The 21,171-nt window shown below is 37.2% G+C and overlaps 1 protein-coding gene across 9 annotated transcripts in view; it reads left to right on the top strand.

Annotated features, from left to right (window-relative positions):
* Positions 1-21,171, top strand: part of PTPRM (protein tyrosine phosphatase receptor type M) — a 450,209-nt gene that overhangs the window by 218,658 nt on the left and 210,380 nt on the right. The gene's annotated exons all lie outside the window — the stretch shown is intronic.

The following is a 21,171-nucleotide window of genomic DNA, read 5'->3' as shown; positions in this document are numbered from 1 at the left end:
TTCAACACAGTCACTACCGTTAACTCCTATGCTTTTTTGCCAGTGATGAATGAGAGCCTATATGCCACACTTATAAACATCTGTACTAGCAGAGATGACCCCTTGTCGCCACTGCTGAAACACACCACCCACCACCTCACTGTGCTCACATCCACTGTTTGATCTCCATAAACATTCTGGAAATTTCGATGAATGTCAGTGGGTGCAATTTTTTCCACATGGAGGAATTTAATGCCACATCGCTTCATGCACACTTCGGTGTCAGACACCATTCTGTCAGACTGCCCCTCCATTGCCATTTGTTGCATGGTAACAAAATGTAACAATGTACTGATAGGAAGGTTCAAACTCTACTGCAATACCACTAACACAGAATCATGGAATGGTTTGAGTTGGAGGGGACCTTTAAGATCACCTAATTCCAACCCCCTGCTATAGGCAGGGACACCTCCCTCTAGACCAGGTTGCTCACAGCCCTGTCCAGGCTGGCCTTGAATGCTTCCAGGGAAGGGGCATCCACAACCTCAGTGGACAATCTGTTCCAGTGTCTCACCACCCTCACAGTAGAGGATTTCTTTCTAATACCTAGATTAAATCTACTTTTTTTCCAGTTTAAAGTCATTTTTGCTTGTCCTGTTGCTATGTGGCCTTATAGAGGTCCCTCTCCAGATTTCCTGTAGGCCCTCTTCAGGTACTGGAAGATTGCTATAAGGTCTCTCTGGAATCTTCTCTTTTCCAAGCTGAAGAGCCCCAGCTCTCTCACCTCATAGGGGAGGTGCTCCAGCCCTCTGATAATCTTTGTACTCCAGGTGAGATCTCACAAGAGCAGGGTAGAGGGGCAGAATCACCTCCCTCAACCTGCTTCTCACACTTCTCTTGACGCAACCCAGAATAGTTGGCCTTCTGGTCTACAAACACACATTACCGGCTCATGTTGAATCTTTCTTCAACCAGCACTCCCAAATCCTTCTCCTCAGGGTTACTCTCAAGCCATTCTCCACCCAATCTTTATCTGTGCTTGAGATTGCCCTGACCCAAGTGCAGGACCTTGCACTTGGCATTGTTCATGAGGTTGGCATGGATCCACCTCTCAAGCCTGTCCACATCTCTCTGGATTGCATCTCTTTTTTTTAGCGTGTCAACTGCACCAGTCAGCTTGGTGTGTCATCTGCAGACTTGCTGAGGATGCGCTCAATCCCACTGTCTGTGTCACCTACAAAGATGTTAAATAGCAGCAGTCCCAGCACTGATCCCCAAGGAACACCATTCGTCACTGATCTCCACTTGGTCACTGAGCCACTGACTGCAGCCCTCTGACTGTGACCATCATTCCTCTGATGTCTAGGGCCAACATAATAAAATAGACATTACTTCTGGAGTGGCCTTCTTACATTCCTGTCCTTGTCTTTGTTCAGCTCTAATTAACAAAAGCAAAGGTTATGAAAATGAAGTCAAACTTCTAATCCTTAGTTTAGCCACTTAAATGTGTTTTAAATCAAGTAACAGTCAAGTCTGAACAGTATAACTTCTGGAAGTAAAGACTATTTGCTACTTCTGTTGACAGTTCCCCACTGTGTTCTTCAATGTGTACAATGAACTGATAGTAACAATCCATAATAGAAACAAGATAATTCTGATCCTGCTCCACAATAATCATAAGGTTACAGGACCATGATTTCAACTTGCTGATGCAACAGGGCACCTGCTGAAAAGATAAAGCAAACTAATTGTTGTAGTACAAGAGGGTGTTTTGAAGCCTTCTTTCGGTAGCTAACTAGTACTGTGACCCCACAGTGCAACAGCAAAAAGAGCTGGAGGTAGAACATGAAAGTGGTGGCAAAATGCTGACAGAAGAGAGAGAAAATATTGATTTATGCCATGATCAGAAAGGAATTCAGATGAAGAAAGTAATTAGTATGAGTTTAGGGAATAAGAAGGGAATTAGGAGGTCTTGACTGTAGAGGTGCTAGTGTAGGTGAGATTAATGATTAAGAGGTTAAATATAATAAAGGAATACATTGAAAGACCAAAAACAGTATGTATCAGTGTAAAGAGGAGAATATCAGGTCGTTGTGCTGCTTCAGATAGAATATCGGAAACATGAAAGCCAGAAAGGAGTCCTTTCATCTAGAATTACTTGGGCTTTCACTTGAGTTGTGATGATACAACAGACAGAACTAGCTTTGGAGGTAGGCTGAAGTGCAGTGAGGGGGGATGGTGTGTAGGAGTCTCGCCCTCTTTCATGCTCTACAACGTTGAGAATTATGGTCTTTCCATGTAGACTTTTGCCTGTGTTATTACTTAGCTATGAGATTTGTGTCTTACTGTCATTTAACAGAATGATGAGTTTCTGTTCCTTGACCTCACACAGGTGCTTGCATATTTTCATTTCTCTCCAATTATATAGTAGTAATTACTTATTCATTGTTTTCTTTAAACTTTAATACATACATGAGAGCCTAGCTAACATTTTGTTTGACATATGTTAATGGCCACCTTACATCTTCATCTGCTTGAAGATAACTAATGAAACCTACTGGAAATTAAGGCTATAAATTTACAGCTAGGGATTTGAGTGTTGCTCTAATCAATATTTTGCTGGTAATGGTAGCAGCTTATTCTTGTGAAATATGTTGGCTGTAAGATGGAGAATCAATGTCTGGAAATGAAAAACAGGTGTCGGATTCGATGGGGACATTACTGTCATGATGTCTGGAGGCCAGTGGGTTGTGTCAGCAAACACAGCAGTAATTCTGTCAAATGCAGTTTGTGAGAAACTAATGAAAAAGTTAGAAACACTGCTTCTCGCTTATAAGCTGGAGCCCTTGAATAATATATTAATCTATTCTTGTTTTTATCTCACATACTTTATGCTTCTCTATTCTTTCAAGCTGTGATCCATAATACAAAATAAATGCTCTGTACATCAGTCTCATCTGCAGAAGTCCTGAGAGCTGATTTTGTTCCACTGTGGCGTGAGGAAAGCAGTGTAGCTCCAGAGTGGTCATGCAGTCTCTGCAAGTATTACAGAATTTAAAAAAAAAATTACAAATTGAGGAGCAGGGAAGGATAAATGCACAGGACAAATGCAAACACATTTCTTTATCAGAGCCATAGCACTAAAAGGAAAATGAAATAGTTGTTCTAAAAATATGATTTGTAATCAAAGATAAAAATGAATATCATATTAAACTAAGTAATAGGAAACTTTTCCCCGGTGTATCAGAAAGCTCTGATTCTGCAGTCTGTTTTCCTACACTAGTCCAACTTTTAAAACGCCTCCTAATAAGTATATAACAGAAAAGAATAAGTCTGATTAGAATCACTGAATCACAGAATCACAGGAGTTGGGAGGGACCTCAAGAGATCATCAAGTCCAATCCCCCTGCTAAAGCAGGTACCCTACAGTACTTTGCACAGATAGGCATCCAGATGAGTCCTGAATATCTCTTTAGATAGAGACTCCACATCCTCTCTGAGCAACCTGTTCCAGTGTTCTGTCCCTCTTAATGTAAGGAAGCTCTTCTGCACGTTAGTACAAAACTTCCTATGTTCAAGTTTTAGGCCGTTACTCCTTGTCCTATTGCTACACACCACTGAGAAGAGCCTGGCCTCATCCGTTTGCCCCCCACTTCCCTTTGGATACTTACGTTTATCAGATCCCCTCTCAGTCTTTTCCCCAGGCTGAACAGACTCAGGTTACTCAGCATTTCCTCACACGGGAGATGCTCCAGGCGCTTTGTCTCTGTGGTACTCCGCTGGACTCCCTCTAGGAGATCCCTGTCTTTTTGGAACTGGGGAGCCCAGAACTGAACACAGTATTCTACATGTGGCCTCACCAGGGCAGAGTAGAGAAAGAGGATGTCACCTTGACCTGCTGGACACACTCTTTTTAATGCACCCCAAATAGAACGTCTTTGTTGTAGAGCATCTTGAGTATTTGGTACACTCCAAGTAACAGCATAAATTTGGAAAAGGGGCATCCTAAACTCACTAGCACTTTGCAGCTCTTCTGGCAAATGTAGACCATTCAGATCTGGCTCCAGACAGCAGTGCTGGTTCCAGATCCATCGCTCACATTGCACAACTACCTACTTGAGGAGTTTCACTTTTCTCTCCTCTTGTGATAATGGGAGGTACCCCAGTCACTCCATCACTACCATTGAATGCATCAGCAGCTGCTATAGCTTTCACTTCTAAACTGTGAGAAATATCATCAGTTTGATACCATGCTGATTCTCTGTGAACAGCCTTGGAAGATGTCAGTCACATGCTCCCAGCTTACAAATGGCATGTCTGTACGCTTGCAGTTCTTTGCAGCAGATATACATGACCTTTAATTCTAATTACATGTTTATAGTGGCAAAGCCACAAAGTCTTGTTTTTTTTTTTTAGTGCAGTACTGCTTGCAGAAGCAAAGCAAGACATGACATGTGCAGAAGTGCTCTTTTGCTGAAATTTCACATTTCATCTGAGAAAAAGAACGAGCTTGAGTATGCTTTAACTGAACTTTAAATTTTCACATCCTTTCCTCATCAAAACTACTAACAAATGAGAAGCGGTTGCTAAAGGTGCTCTGTCTTCAGGGCAGACCTCCAGTTAGGCACCCAGTTCACCTCATTCCAAAATAGTACTCTTGGCATCTGAGAAAAAAGCCATGGGGTTTGTAAACAATTCTCATTTTATATATGTAGGTATCATTGTTACCTAGTCAGTAGGCCACTGAGGTAAACTTTACAAGGAATTGAAAAGGAGGAATATATTAATATTCCCATGCCTCCTAGAAAAATAAATCAGTGTATTCCAGAAGCAGTTATTTTCCTGGTATATGTATACCTGTGATGCAAAGCAAAGGTTGCATATACAGAAATGAATTCTGCATTCAGTTGTTTTGTGTTTATGGTATTAGCTTCAAATGGAGTTGAATGATAATGCCTTTTTGATAGTGCATTTAGGTCTTAGACTCCCTAAGGAACCTTGGCATCCGTCACGAAATCTCAGTCTTCAGCATTGTTCATTACTGTTTTGTTTTCCAGATCCGTAAACTTAATATCTCATCTTCTATCATATGCAGAAGCCATATGCTTCACATAGATTGGATTTTTTTTGTCCAGTGGATAAATGTGGATATGATGCATTGTCTCACTATGGACCTGTTTGCTAAAGGATGTTGACAGCCTTTTACCTGCAGGAAAATGACCAGCTAATGCTGGCTCATTCACAGGAATGGAATCGCAGTAGGAAAATAACGTGACAAATTGCAGGACTAAATATGTCATCAGTCTGTTGAGACAGCCTTGTTGCTTGACCATCATGAATATCTTGTCATCATATTAACTTTGCTGTGTGTTCTGCATGCCTGTGGTTCCAGTTGTTTCCTGAAGAATATCAAAGCATCACGTGGGAGCATATACAAGACGGAATAATGTTAGCACCAAACCTACTACAAATTGAATTGTCAGAATTCACAAACTGCAGGGCTACATTGCCAGAGAAGCAAGGAGAATAATGGCTATGAGGAATGAAGATGTCTTCCTTGCAGAGATGCCTTCAGATTAAATTTGCAGACCAACTCAGCTGCCAATGTTATTTCTTAAGGACAGAGGAAGTAACTTCATGGAAGCGTCTCACTGCTTCTAGGAGCAGGGATCATAGTAAACTTTTGCTTTTGATAGGGAATGCTTTTATATCTTTTGTTAATAAAATAAATGTGTGTTGAGTGACATGGTTTAGTGGGAGCTATTGGTAATAGGTGAATGGTTTCTTATTATACTTACAAGTATACTTCTTATTATTCTTATTATTCTTATTATACTTACAAGATTTAACAAAACATAGAAAACCTACAGGACAAGACATTGAAACTTTTCACCTTGTGAGAGCTAAGTGATCATAAAATATTTACTGAAAGTGGATGCTGATGGTGTTTTGTCATACTGGAATTGGTATGAAAGATTAAAGAACCATTATGTGGAGTAAAGGAAATCCATTGGGTAAAAATATGTGTTTAACAAAAAAGAGAAGTGAATTGAAAAATATTCTAAGTGTGCTGAGTTGTTTTTTTTGTTTTTTTTTTTTTTTTTTTGTAGATTCAAAGGCAAAGGTCTTACATCTGCTGTAGATACTGGGACATCTAATCCTTCATCTTCTTGTGTTACAACTACTAGGTTGGAAGTAGTTTGCAGATACCCAAGGCAATATGCTTCCCTTAGCTTTGTAACATTGTAATTTGTCTTCTGGTGAAAGGATGGATTTATTTCTTTATTTTTGTTTTCTGCTCACGAGGCTGAATTCTGCCCCTGGTTGTGTACATTAGATATCTTGTTGCCTGAATCAAAAGGACAGGGTGTGTTCTACTAGTATGCAAGATTGGAATATTAGCCTGTGGTCACAAGGTGAGCCATTTGCCATATGATGAAAGTGTTTCTATTTTGGATGCAAGCGAAGGAAACACATTTTGGAAAGTAGAGTTAGTTGCAGAAAGAAAGAAAGCCTTAAGAAGTACCAGATTTATTTTGCCATGCGCATAAAGCAGTACATATTTGTTTTATATGAAGGACTTATGTTTTTCTTCAACCTCAGATATTATAAAATTAAGTTTTCTATTTTCACAGTAGTGTTGAAAATTATTTTATTTACAGGAAAAACTCAGGTGAAAAGCCATGACTACTCTCTGCCAAACAAGCATAGGGATTGTATTGTCCCTATTCATTGCAGATTAAAACAATTGCTGCTCGATTTTTTCTTTCCTTTGGAGATCCTGGCTGGTTGGCCATTCCTTAAATCTCACCCTTTTCTTTGCTACTATTTGAATTCTGCTTGACAGCAGGGATGCTCAGCTGTTAGTGCTCAATGGAGCATGAGGCTACATTTCCTTCCTAAAATTATGATATTCCAGCTAGTCTAAGCACCTGTGCCTAGACCACTAAGCTGGCTTTGATTTGCAGCCTATCAGGACTTAGGATAATTCTAAAACAAAACTGTCATATGAATAGCCTATTCTGTATCACCAATGCTGATTGATAGAGTCTGATGGAGGACAAAAATCTGAATTCTCTAGTTTGTGAAACTGTTTCGGGTTTGGTTTTTGTTTTTTGTTGTTGTTGTTTGTTTGTTTTTTAACAATAACAGGATTATACTGTGGTAACATCTGTCTGGATTATAGTCTTTCTTTGCTGTACTTGAGTTTGCATCTTCATACAGACTGTAGTTCTACTTTCTTTCTTTCCAGAGCTCTTACAAGGATTGAGTTCTATTTCAACCAAACTGCAAATCAGCTGTTTTGACTGTTTTCAATAAATTAGTGAAGGATATTAAATTTTTTAGTATATTACCTTTCTACATTACTTAACAATAGAGTTTGAGATTTATATATATATGTATATATATATATATACATATATACATATATACATATATACATATATACTGACATTGCCTCTTTTATTTTTGGATATGGAGATGTATTTTAATGTTGCCCTATAGACTGCCAGAATTAAATATACACATGTACTTAGTTGCACATGAGTGAGATCTGCAAATCACAGCTAAATTTTTGTACTGATAAGACAAAAAGCAATGCCTACCTCTTAATTTAATACTGGGGTCGTATACAAGATATCTACAGAAGATCTAAGACAGTACCGGCATTGCTTGATCACTTTTACAGTTTTATTGAGACATGATAAAATCTTTTCATTTTTACAATTAAAAATTAGATATTTATGACTTTTAGTGATGTCTGTGATACTGTCTGGCATTTATCTGACTATTAATTAAGTTTTAATAATGGCACTTTTTCTTTGTGTGGTAATCTTTGTTGTTATTACTGCATTAGGCAAGGAACTCTGTACTAGTGTGTGTTGGTTGCTTGCCTTCAGAATGCTTCAGGTGCTCTTCAATCTTCCTTCATTAAAGGAAATGGAGAAAGCTCAAATCTGCTTTTATAAATTTTCTTTGAGAACATTTCAAGCAGTGCCCCAGGCAAGAATAAATTATTTGTGTATTTATGTATGACAGCCCTCGTGCATCTAATTCCATTGCCTCCTTGCTATTGCTATATTCATTTTGTTGGCCATGTGCCTCCTTGCTGACCTAAGAGAGGGCTTTACATTAGCATCAAATGAACTATTTCTATTTTTTAAATTTAAATGAGTTTCAAATTCTGTTGAAGCAAATGGGTACATTTTCCGTAGTTCTAAAGAGCTTTTTCTTTGTACTTATAGTGGTGACGTTTCAGCAGCACACAGTCGTGCGTAATCCTGTGGTCTGGTGAGAGTATGAAATAGGAGTAAGAAATGATGTGTCCATGGTTGTAAATATTAGAATTTACTTTTGTCAAGAGATTCTTGCAACAGGATTGAAACTTCAGTCTTTTTTTTTTTTTTTTTTTTTTTTTTTCACGTTATTGGAAACCACAGATGAAATTATTGCCTTATTTTGTGTGAATTCATGGGGAGTAGTTTCGTATGTGGATCATGATTAACTTGTGAAATTGTCAGAAGCTTCCCAAGGATTTGTTCTGCCATTTATAACTAACTTCTTGTATGCATTTTTAAACACGTTTATCTAGAGAAAATTTGGGGGATGATTTGGCATTAACTGGAAAAATAGATGCCATAAGTATGTTTAATGCTTTTTTACTCTTTTTGTTTCTCTTATTAAAGCCCTCTTACAAAGATGTAATGTGGCACATGACAGTACTGTGGTCACCATCTTTCCTGCAGTATTTGTACATTGAATCACAGTTCTAACTGGTAAGGCATAAGACAGAAAGTTAAAATCACATGCCCCAATCTCCTGTTGTTAGTAACAGTGTCACTTTTTGATTCTCCTTGATGATGATTCTTGATGATGATGAAAAAGTTGAGAGCGGAGCTCTTGAGACTAATATTTTTTACCTCTTTTACTTAAACCAGTATTTCAGCCAAATTCTTATTCTCTATAGAAGGGTTTTTTTTTTTCTCTTATTTTAGCTCTTAAACCAAATTTTCTACAGTGATAGTGTTCTGATTGTATAATCACATTATTCGAGAATGGGATATTTTTGTTATTACAAGCTGGTGTTAGAAGGAGCCTCAGATCACATAATTAAATGAATGCATTTGGATTGTGCTGAATTATAATACAAATTGCCAATTAAGCAGTTTCATAATGTAGCCTGCTAAGTTTTTTCTTCTCTTCTGAGCAAGGAGAGATGGACCAGTCTCTCCAACCCCTATTTATCTGTATTCTTATTAGAGAGATTCACTAAAAGGCTGAAGTGAACCTAAATGTATTTAAGTCATGTGAGGGTCTTCTGCTTTAATTCTAAAAGCTCCCGATTAATTTTTTTCTTTTTATTTGTGGACTGCCCTTTACTAGAATACTCGTGAATATGATAGTAAAATCACTATCAAATAAGGAGCAGGAAAATCCTGGTCAGAATACCCTGCCAAAGATTTAACAGTGATGTGCTTTAAGGCTGCTTGAAAGTTCTGTGCACACAACCTCCCTGTTTAGTTTAATTCTTAATTGAAGCCATAATTCTATAACATATTCAACTAACTCTTTAGCAGGAGTGAAAAATATCTCTCTTCAATAATTTTGCAGACTAACAGAAACGTAGTTATCAGAAGAAAAATATTCTTTCTCAGATACTTCCTTTTTATATGTCTTGAGTAGTCTTTTGTAGTTTTAAAAAATAATATTGTTTTAATTAGCATGGTTACATGCTGCAATTGCTGATACAACAATTTCAATGATTTCTTTCTGCTTCAGTACTTAATACACTGTGAATTCATCAAAAATGGAACAAAAAAATCTTGTATGGTGCAGAATTTCTTGTCTATTTCAGTCTGCTTTTTGCAGCGGTCTCAATTTTGTATTCTTCATTCAGAGAATGCTCACTTTTAGTTGTAGCAAGCGTAAATTTTCAGAATACCAAACCCACACATGGTGGCTTAACTGTGGCCATTTGACAGATGCCTATTCTGCCTTTTCTGCTCCCCTTCACCACAACAGGGGGAGAAAATAGGACAGAAAAGCTTGTGAGTTAATATTTTTTAAAAAAATTAAAGAAAGAAAGAAAAAAAGAAGACTGAAATAAGAGAGCCCACTGGTGGCATTTAGCTTCATACAACATGATTGTATGAGTTGGTAAGAGCCCTCAGCACTAGAATAGCCAGAGGTGTGCACTGAGTTTCATGTGGCTTTCCTTTTAACTGTCAGAACTTACTGAAATGATAGTAATATCTTATGATGTAATGATGTGAAGCCATCTAAGTGTTTTACAATCAGAGGATTTTGTTATTTTAGTTTGAGCATCCAGTGGCAATTGCTGAAGCCAGAAACTAAGTCTAAGTTTCAAAATTCCCAGTGCAGTGTTCTTTTCACTAAGCCATATTACGTGAGTAAGCCATTATCTTTGTGAACAGTATCTACTCATATAGACTGTAGCTGATGGTTTGGATGGTGCGGGTGAGCAGATGACCTGCCTTTGACTTCAGGTCTCTGCAATATTCTCCTTCTGACTTTTATTCCCCTCAATTTTTCTCTTTCTTTTGACCTTTGAGATCCAGCCAGACTGACCTTAGAAAAGTTGTGTGCCGTCTAGTACACAAATGGCAATTAATGTTTGTAACATCTTACTAATAACTATGTTCTGTTTTTTCAGATCATTACTAGAAATGGAATTCTGAATATCCTAATCTCATTTACAAGTCAATGAAATTATTTATTCCTACAACAACCACTTATTTTAAAATGCAATTCTGCTGCTGCAGATTTGCACAACCATAAAGCAACGGCTAGGTTGTCAAGAAGCATCTAAATTAAGTTGGTGATACATCATATGAATATTTCTAGATTTTGTGTGCATCTGTACACTGAATCCAGCAAGCCATTTTTATGTGCATATAAACTACTGACAAAAAAAAAAAAAAAAAAAAAAAAAAAAAGCATCATCATCATAATTCAAGATTCTCCACTCCAAAATCATTTTGTAAATGCAAAAGTAGTAGCTTTTCTATTGTTGCCATTTCTTTTGATTGAGTTCTGACTTACAGATGGGAGCTTACATTTGCTATCATGCTTAAAAGATACTTAAAAGATCAGTGTGCAGTTTCTATCTTTCTGAATACTTCCTATTTGCTAAAATTAAACTATTTTAACACTTCAGTTTTGAAATAAGAGCACCTCTATGGATATTCTGTGACAGAAAACTCCAACAGCTCTTAATTTTTAGATACTGTAAGGTCTTTTTGCTTTTTATGCCTTTGGGGTTTTCTTGCTTCCTTTTTACTCCCTTCAGATTTGTTGGTGAAAAGCACCCTTAAAGATGAATACCAGAGCACTCCACAGCTCCATGTAAATTATTATCCTGAAGATTTTACTTTCATGATCATGATACCAGTAGGGGAAGGCCTGCAATCAACTTCTGGGCTTGGAAAAAAATAATTGTATGATTTCTATCAGATGTCAGCAATTTATAAATTCAAATTGGAGTAAAGTAGGAATACTGTCTGTATAGCACTTGCTTTTTTATTTCCTCATGTGTGACCTTTTTCGGAGTAGCAATTATTTTCCATTAGTTCAGTTCAATTGGAAAAAACAATGCTTAATAGACTTCAAATCCTGGGTCACTGGTGATAGTATTAGATAGTTTTCAGATTTATGTAAGTGCTGTCATATTCAGTTGCACATGCAGTTTACTACACCAGCTTATTTCTGGTCGACTTTTGCCTGTCATATTTTCTAGGTTTTCTTGAAGCTGTGTGTTGAGATTGGGGTCTGGGGTTTGTGTGTGTCCAGTGGAGCTGGCCTGTCTTAGAATTAAAGCAGGGATCCGTCTTAGCCCCATGAAATGAGTGCAGACCTGGGCCCTTTCCGTTACTTATGATGACAGGTACTTAATCAGCAGATTTTGCTTCCCTGAATATGTTACTATGCTTGTGGTAGCATTTTATATCTCTGCATCTGGATGATATGTCAGTCCTAGCTGTATTTCCCTGGGAATGCTAGGACTCTTATACCTTGTAAGTGAAAAAAAAGTTTAATATGAAGGACTTTACAATCTGCTCTGCCCCTCTTTCCCAGCTCTTCTCCTTTCTCCTCCAGTGGAAGTCTTTTTCCTTGTTGCACGTGCATATGAAGCAAATATGGGCTGGTATTCTCTGTATTTCATAGTAAAATATAACAACATGAATTCACTTCATCCGCAAAAATATTTGCTTATGTTTGCTTTTGGTATAGCAGAGAAGTAGGTCTTAACAAACTGGTGGTGAATAACATCCTTAGCCATCCGTGGAGCAGTCAGAAAAAAGCATCCAAAGAGGTACTGAAAAGGCAGCTATCTAAGGGAGTTCTTCAAATAATTTTCTAGATGCTGTGATGTAGCAGGAAAAAAAAAAGACCCAACAAAGTCAACAGCATGTGGTCTTACCGTATGTACTCTTCAAGCACTTTAATGTGTAAAGGCATTATGTGTAAGTACTGAGCAGAAAATATAATGAACAAGAAATTCCTTTAGAACAAGGTGGCCTGATACACAGAAAAAAGCAGAAATGACTGCACCTGTATCATTCATGTCAGTGCCTACCTCAGTCTGTCGTGAGACCTCAATTGCAACTTTCCAGTACTTGAGGGGAGCTTATCAGCAGAAAAAAGTCAGACTTTTTACACGGCCAGGTAGTGACAGTACGTGGAGGAATGGACTTAAATTAAAAGAGGGGAGATTTAGGTCAGATGCCAGGCGGTCTTGCCACAAATTTAAAAGGCAGTCTTCTTAATTTACATTACTTACCTCTCATTTGGTTCTTACCAATTAGTTTTATACATTATTACCCATGTAGTAACTAGCGCATAATTGTGTAGTAGAAAGGCAAAACATCCCTTTTGACATATATGTAAGTTCAAATTTTCTTCTACCAGGTGATACAGAGAATCTAATGCATTTATCAAGTTTATGCATTTGAGAGGTATTTGTCAAAACCAATCTCGCTGTACATCGCTTGGTTAAGGTTGATTGCACATGTCAGATTAGAAAGAATGGTAAATATTCTTTTTAGATGAGTAACATTGATTGGTGGCATTTTCTCTTTTACGTAGATTTATATGACTGTGGAGTCCTGTCATCTGGGTTCAGTAAGGGCTTGTCCTTAATCTCCAATTCAGCAAACACCACTGTATTTAATGGCTTTGAATTAATGTGATTTGTCAGTAGCAATAGGACATGGTGATAACCAGAACGTACTGCTATATCTTATTCTGACTGATCTATGATAAGCATTGCCCGTTTATTCTTTTGTACAACATAATAAACAATCTCTGAAATTCTACTTTCATGGCAGGTATTGAACAGCTGAAGCCTTCACTAATTTACACAGTGACTTTTTTCCGGCTGGCTTCTGAAGCATCTGAAGAAACTGTATCATAAAATGTAATGAGTTTGATACAAAAAAACAAACAGTGCATGCTTTGACACTGATATCTTTGACATTCAAAAGGTGATGAGGTCACTTGCTGTACAGAAATACACATACTGTGTTAGTGTTTGAAGAGTACAGTTTGTCATGCTACAATGTCAAGGAGGTACTTGAGCCATTTCCAGAAACAAAAGGCTAGAAAAATATTTTTTGCTCACACTAGAACTTCTAAATGTTCCTACTGATCTCCTAGGTTCCCTTTTTTTATACCACTGAATGGAAAAATATATGTTATGTTAATGCCATTTCCCTTTTCTGCAGTCTATTCATTGTGCATGATCAAATTATGTCTGTTCTCATGAATATGCTTAATGATGCATAAATGTCTTCTTTAATTGCAAACCAGCCACCTGCACCATCTTTTAGTGTATCTTGAAGTTTCTTTATTGACTGCTTATTACCAGATGGTTTCATGTTCAAGGAATACAATGTTGCTGCTTGGTAACTGAAGAATGTGCATCAGTTGGCCGAGCAATTCCTCAGGCCTTCAGCTTCTTCTGAAGCCTTTGCATTCCCAAATAAAAGCTGCATCCAAGCTGTAGGCTTTGTAAATTCATTTGGAAGTCTACCTATGCTAGCTTCTGAGGTGCCACGGGTGTGGAGGAACAGATCTGATCAAATGATGAGAATATGTACCCAGGTGTTAGGTCAGATGATAATGATACCTACTCTGTCAACATAAGATGGACATGCAGTAGTCAGAGACAGAGATGGCACTGTAAAACTGCGGTCAACTCTAAAAAAGGCTTAAAAACTTGTGATAGATTCAGTGGAAAGAGACAATTCATGCAACAAAAATCACTGGACTTCTGTATTCCTCAAGCACTGCTTATCTAGCAAAGGTCACATCTATCAGAAAGAGGCACTTCCTTTGCCATCTGACCTTACTAATTCTTTTTTTGCTCTGAAAGAGAGGTATTTCAGTTTTTCGCTTCTTGTTGGTTTACATACTTATGAGATTCCTGGGGTGAAGTTGGGATAAATTGTCATTGCTATGTATGTGAAGTGAAAAGTATATGTCTGTACTCCTTTGTTTTTCATTTCCTCGTTAGATGTATGCTTCCTTCATGCAAAGGAAAGAAAACCTTAGAACACTTGCTTGTCTGTCTTTCAAACTCTCTAAAATTAGCTTGTCATGAAATGTAAAACTAATGTGTAGTTGTAAAATCCACTGCCAGCATTTTCCTTACTACTGGCTGATGGTTAAGTAGATTTAGAAATGAAAGGGGTTATTATAAAGTGATTATTGAATAGCTAGGTATGTCATTTTAAACAAGCAACTAAAATTTCTGTTGCAGATTCAGAATGTAATCTTGTTTGTATCATGCACAGCTAAAATCTGATTTTGATTGTGAAGGAGTAATCATATAATGTAGGTAATTTAACAAAAAGATATCCAATTTTGTTTTTATTTCATTCTTTATTTAAATATATTGGAATTTAAATGACTCACCATCTAGAGTATACCTATAAAATGACAACAACATAAAGAAATATTAGATTCCATTTGCTTTGGTTCCGTTTTAAACTTTGCTATGAAGTGAGAAGTTCCTATCAGATCTCTCACAAAAGGAAACATCATATAGAAACTGATACTTAAAAAATACTTCCAGCTTTAAAACGATGTTGTTATTGGTGATGAGACTGGTATTTTGCAACTGTGAATTTCAAGATTTAGCCTCAGTGGGATATGTATAGCCATGAGTTGGAGAATGAGAGCTGAAAGTGCTAAGGAAATGTCCTCATGCAGGATTATATAATTCATTCATGTTTCTGTATCCAGTGCATGTGACACTAAAAGCTTAAATCCAAGGCCTCATTTAGTTTCAAGCAACAGCTATACTGATATTTTTTTGTAATTTGTTAGCCGATGCTTTGGACACCCCTCAGAATGTGCTTTCAATGAATGTTCTGAAATTAGCTCAACATCTTGATTCTGTCCCAAGAATTTGTATATTTTTAGCTTGTATTTCAATTAGAAATACCACACAAGGAATTCTGGTGATAAGCTGATATTATTACTTCTGATCCCTCCTGGAAAATGGAGACCTGTACCATATCTCGCATTTGAGCCTGAGAAGAAATGAATAAGGATTCAAGTTGTCTCATTTTACTACTGTGAGCTATAAGTGCATATTTTAGCATTTTCTGAGGTCCTGCAGTAATTTTATTTTGATATTCAATTTCTTTGTATGTATATAAACTAGGGAAATACTATTGTCATATTATACAATGATCCTCAATACTCTTTAAGTCTGGAATAACTAGGAAGGGTGCTGAAGGGGTGCTCACAGGCTGCTGCTCAAGTTGCACATCTCTGTGATAACTTTAGGGTAGCTGTGTACTCATATTTATCTTCCTTTGCTGGCATTTTGACAGCAGAAGATGTTTACCATAGGATACAATTAGAAACAAAAAAAATACGTATGTATAACTATTCCCTCTTTGTCTGAAATGCAGGTGACTGAAGTTCTGCTGTCTCATGGCTCTTTCTCTCATTAGTTCTGAAACAGTGCTGCATCCCAACATTTTCTAAAATGGGGAATACTTCAGGAACACTGATGGAAGAACTGCTTTAATGTGGGAGTTGTGTATTTTTGCAGGAGGGCCACGTTCTTTTGGAGCTGCTAGTAGCAAGTAATAGTGAAAGAGATGCTAAGTATCTTCTGCAGTCATTTACTTTTACCAAAGTAATCTTACTAGCTATTGCTATTAATTTCCATTACTGCTCTTTGACACAGTATTTGGTTTCACTTTAAAACAACTGGACTCCACAGAACAATAACATCAGCTTCATCTTATTACGACTTTGATTTCACTAATTTGTTTTCTAAAATAAACATACATGTTAAAATCTAAGAAATTACACTGCCCAAATTCTTGCCTACTGTTTCTTTCCACAGTCTGCAGTTTGCAGTATGTTGGAAACTTAAAAGCTATTAGCAGATTTGAACTGTCATGATACTTTAAGCAAAACAAAGTTCTTCTTGAATTTCAATTGGTTGTTGAAGAGCCTGTAAAAAAAAAAATAATAATAATTACAATGATATAAAATCATTCCATTGCTGTTTAGCACGATCTTTCACAAAACTCTCCAACCAAGTTTGCAAATAACCTCACACTGTTTGCTGCCATGTGTAGGTTGGATATAATCAAGTACGCCAAACAAATAAAATAGTGTGCCTACTTCCTCATTTGGTGTTGCCTATAAATAGGCAAATCATTAGATTTGTGTTTTAAAATATAGGCAGGTATTGTTATTTTGACAGCAGCTGGCTCGTAATGCTGTTCACCTGTAGAAAAAACAATATTTCATTACTTTGTGTTGTACCTTCCTGAAACATAGCACCTGAGCTAACGGGGAGCAGCAGGGCATCTGCTTATCTGGAGAACTGTAGCATGAGTAGAGGTGTCTGGCCTTATAACTTCTGCAGGTGGAATTACACCAAAGAAGGAGAAGCGTGGATGAAAGACAGTGTGCATAAGTATATAAAAAGTAAGAGTTGTGATTTCCATTCTTAAAAAATGTTCAGGTGTGTAATGGTTTAGTTTCTCTGCAGGGAGAAGGAAACATTCTGACTCCTTATTAGTATTTTCCATTTGTTTTTTTTCTGGAATGCACTTCAGATTCAGTACTGACTGACAGGTTGACCACTTATACCAGTGCTGGTGAACTGTTAGAGCATGTGTTTGAATGGAGACACAGGCATTCTCATTTGAAACAAAACAAAGATGTAGCTCTGATTCAGCAGACAGAATAAGTCAAAAGTGTGTTATGGTCTCTGTCACTGTAGTAAGGAAGTTCTTTGCAAAAAATAATGAAGTTACATGTAACACTGATACTGATGCTGGACTGTATGACTCCCATTTATCTCATAAGGAATTGATGTGACAAGATTGTAAGGAAATCTGTGACAAAGCCGGTCCAACCTTACGTTTAATTATCGCTATTTTATTTTCACTTCAAAGATTTGTATTTGGTAATATCTTGGATCTCAGATAATCTTTTAATTGTAAATGCTTTTCTTATTTGGTTCATCCTTTACTTCCTGGGGAAGGGTAATAGAGACCAATGTGGAATTTAAATCACAAGATTTATTACAGAGATAATAACCATGTTATAATTTTGCCTAGACATGCATTCCTGTTGTTGGGGCAATTGTCTGAGCTGTGTTCAGATGGAGCCAGCTGAATGCGATGCTTTGTCTTCTGGATGGTATCCAACATGTATCAGATCTCTGCTGCTACTGGGGAATCACAGAGAGGCCAAAAATCCTTATACCTCTTGTGTCTTGGTTTCATTTCAGTAGATCTATGATGAAAATACAAAACTTCCAGCCTAAACTTTCATTCTGAAACCACATTTTGATGATCAATCCTAAAAATACAACAAATGTCTCTCTGTGATTTTGAAACTGAGTTTCTGAAAAAACATTGTGTTTGTAGTAAGAGGTAAAGTGCTAAGTTCCTAAGAAATGAGCTGCCGTAGAAATGGATCCTATCTGTCAGTCTCTGCTCCATACTCTCAGGAAAACAGAGAGGAGTAGAGAAAGAGCCAAGATGACTGACTAAATGGGATGTTAAAGTGCCGGGGGCTAGAACTGGGCTTGCTGGTCCCTCAGGTCAGAACTGCAACTGTTAGACTTCCCTGTTTCATACCTGCTGAAGCCAGCAGGAGGAGAACAGCAGGAAAAACGCTTCAGGCACTGTCAGGGGAATTGGTAAGAAGTACCTGATGCATCTTTGGGCATGACAGGCTGTGCTCTCCTCTGGGAGGACAACCTCTTCTTTTTTGTACTGGTAGGCCTCATTTTCACAGTTCTCCTGGTTTGTAGCAGTGAGGCAGAAGAAAATAGCTGGGATGCTGAGGAGCAGCAGACCATCTGTTTATCTAGAGAACTGCAGAGGGAGGGGAGAGGTGTAACTGAATGACGTCCCTGCAGGTGGGGTTCCTTTCCCCGGCTTTTGTTGCAGAAATTGTTGGTTTTTGTGGCTTTGTCATGTTTTAAATTAAAAACAAACAAACAAACAAACAAAAACATTGTTACCTTATCCTCTTTTTTGTTGTTGTTGTTGATAGTAAACCTTTTTCCCTTTGTCTTGTTCCTTCTGAGCTAGCTGCAACCAAAAATAGTTGGGTACTTGGAGCATACAGGTCTGTTGTGACTGAGAAGTGAACTATACAGAGCTAATATCCTCATGTCTGTAATGAAGTCATATCTGGTAATCAGAGAAGAGCTGCGTTAGAAAGAAAAACAAAACAATGCAAATAAAGTAGTGTTTATTCAGGAATTTAGATTTGTTTGATGAAAAAATAATAAAGCCTGGTCTGTTCCAGTAATTTTGAAACCTTAGAAGTGACATGGAGGAAACCGAATGGGTGAATTCTTTTGTGTACAGCCCAGCATTTTGAGAGGCTCTTTCATAGACAGGCCTTTTCGGAATATCTGACGCTACTTTCTCAGTGGGCATGCTCTGTAAAATTATTTCACCTGGTACAATTAACATCCTGCTTTATTTTTCCTTAAGTGTCTTCCTTTGCTCTGACCTAGTTCTTTTTATCTTACCTGCCTCTTTCTCCTTTCCACTTAAATGCTAGCATGGGCTGGGTCATGCCATGCTTGTCCCATACAGGGCCCTCTCAGCTGCATCATCTCTGAATGGTAAGAAAAACAGACACTTCTGTGTCACTATCCGATATTCTGGATTCCAGAATCAAGTCAGGAACAAAAGCATTCAAGGTTTTTGCCTTGTCTGATGAACTTTATCCCATAAACATCAACAAAAGCTATATTGTTTCCAGCTTTTACAGCCCAATCTCTTTATTCCTTTGTCTATTTTATTAGAGTAAGAATGTATATGTCATTCTCATAGCAATGACTTCAAGATTTAACTGGATGACTAACTTGTACTTTTATTTAAGTTAGCGGGGCATAAGAATATCTTCCTCCTGGGTAGAAATCTTGAGTAGATTTTGATCCAGTTTCTTCATATAGCCACTCAATTTCACTTTTCAAATGCCATGAATTAGTTTTATGGTTCTAATAAAATAGATTTCTCAGCTCCCCCATGAATTTTCTGATGTGCATATTATGAAACTATGCAGACTGATCCGTATTCTTGCAGTTATGAGCTTTGTTCAACTGCTTAATGTTGTGTGTCAGGGTCACCTTAATTTTGTTGATTTTCTAGCCCTACTTAGCCCATCCAACTGGTGATACAGTTCCACAGTGCCAATCAGATGCAATTTGCTATCCATAGTCTCACCTGAATGAAAAAATGCTTAGAAGCTGATATGAAACAACAAACAAACAAGCAAAAAAACCTCGTTTTTCATCAGATTTGTCTGAATTATGCAGAAATGCTGAAGGAATGTATGAAACTCTCAGAGATTTCCGGTCTTTGAGGTTCGCCTCTCATTAATCATAACTTGTAGCAAGAGCAAATACTCCAAACATCATGTTTCTCTGCTAGGGTATCTGGGTTTGGAAACAAATAAATGACTTTACCAATTTATCCTTTGTGTGGAAAATTTTACTACTCTGTTTGCCAGAAGGAAGATTAGGATTAGATATGTTACTGAGTTTGTTTTGTTTTGCCATTTTGCCACCAATTGGGAAATATAGTACACTGGTGATCAACATGTTTGGATAGTGGCAGCTAAGTAATTAAAAAAAAAAAAAAAGAAGAAGCTGGAGGATTGGAAAATAAGAAAACAACGCTGCTTTGTACATGTACAGAGAACAAGCAATTTCCTAACACCTTTTCTTCAAGGAGCTAAGATGAATGATGTCTTTGAACACGCATTCTAAGGAGGGATTTTATTTAAAAAGATGAAGTTCTGTGTAAATTGTTTAGAACATTCTTGGTGAAGACATGTTGATTAATAAACATTAAAGAAGGAAGATGCATATTAATTTGTTTACGTATAAGAGGATTCTAGCTCATTAAATGTCTTCTAAGCATTTAACTAGTGAAGCAGTGGATAAAAACAGACATTGTCTTTAATCTTATTGCAGGTTCCACTATGAAAACAAATAGATTATTGCTAAGTAGGTATAAGAGTTCTACTAATGACATTCCTTTGAAAATATGGCGTGTCTGCCAGATCAGTATTTGAGCTGTAATTCGGTGGAAATTTGGGTTCAGTTTTGTAACTCAATTGCTGGGACCTATAGGAATTCATAAATTTTGACTTCATCAGCAACAGTAGTTCGATAATTATTGAAAAATAAAAAAAATTGGTTGAAAAATTTCTTGTTTATAGATAGCCAACAGTTCTTGGTATGATTTTGTTGGATATCATTTATGCATGGTTATCAGCTAAGAGTTCTCTAGGAACATTCAGTTGCAGTAAGGTATGACTGACATTCCTTCTTTCAGGTTTTTTTTTTTTATTCTTTACCAAAATATTACTGCAAACAGGTTTTTGTACTGTTTTAGATGTAGTTAAAAAAGACAAGAAAGAAGCTAGTTACAAGTAATGTTTATGAGAAAATAACCCTATAGACCATTTTAAAGAAATTAGAAAATTGTCTTAATGTCCAGGCGATGTCTAGATGAGTAAATTGCTTTCAGTCTAATTTAAAAATAAGTGAATAAGAAATAGCTGATGAAACACCTAACCCTTTTTTTTGGGGGGGGGGATGGGGGGGGGGGGCGCCATAACAGTGTGCGGCCGTTATCAGAGCGGAAGAGCGTCCGAGGG

Source organism: Lagopus leucura, unplaced genomic scaffold, assembly GCF_019238085.1.
Source record: "Lagopus leucura isolate 7727_CA_CO unplaced genomic scaffold, USGS_WTPT01 Super-Scaffold_100002, whole genome shotgun sequence".
NCBI classification, from domain to species: Eukaryota; Metazoa; Chordata; class Aves; order Galliformes; family Phasianidae; genus Lagopus; species Lagopus leucura.
The sequence above is the reverse complement of the archived record's forward strand: the minus strand, read 5'-3'. Positions and strand labels throughout refer to the sequence as shown.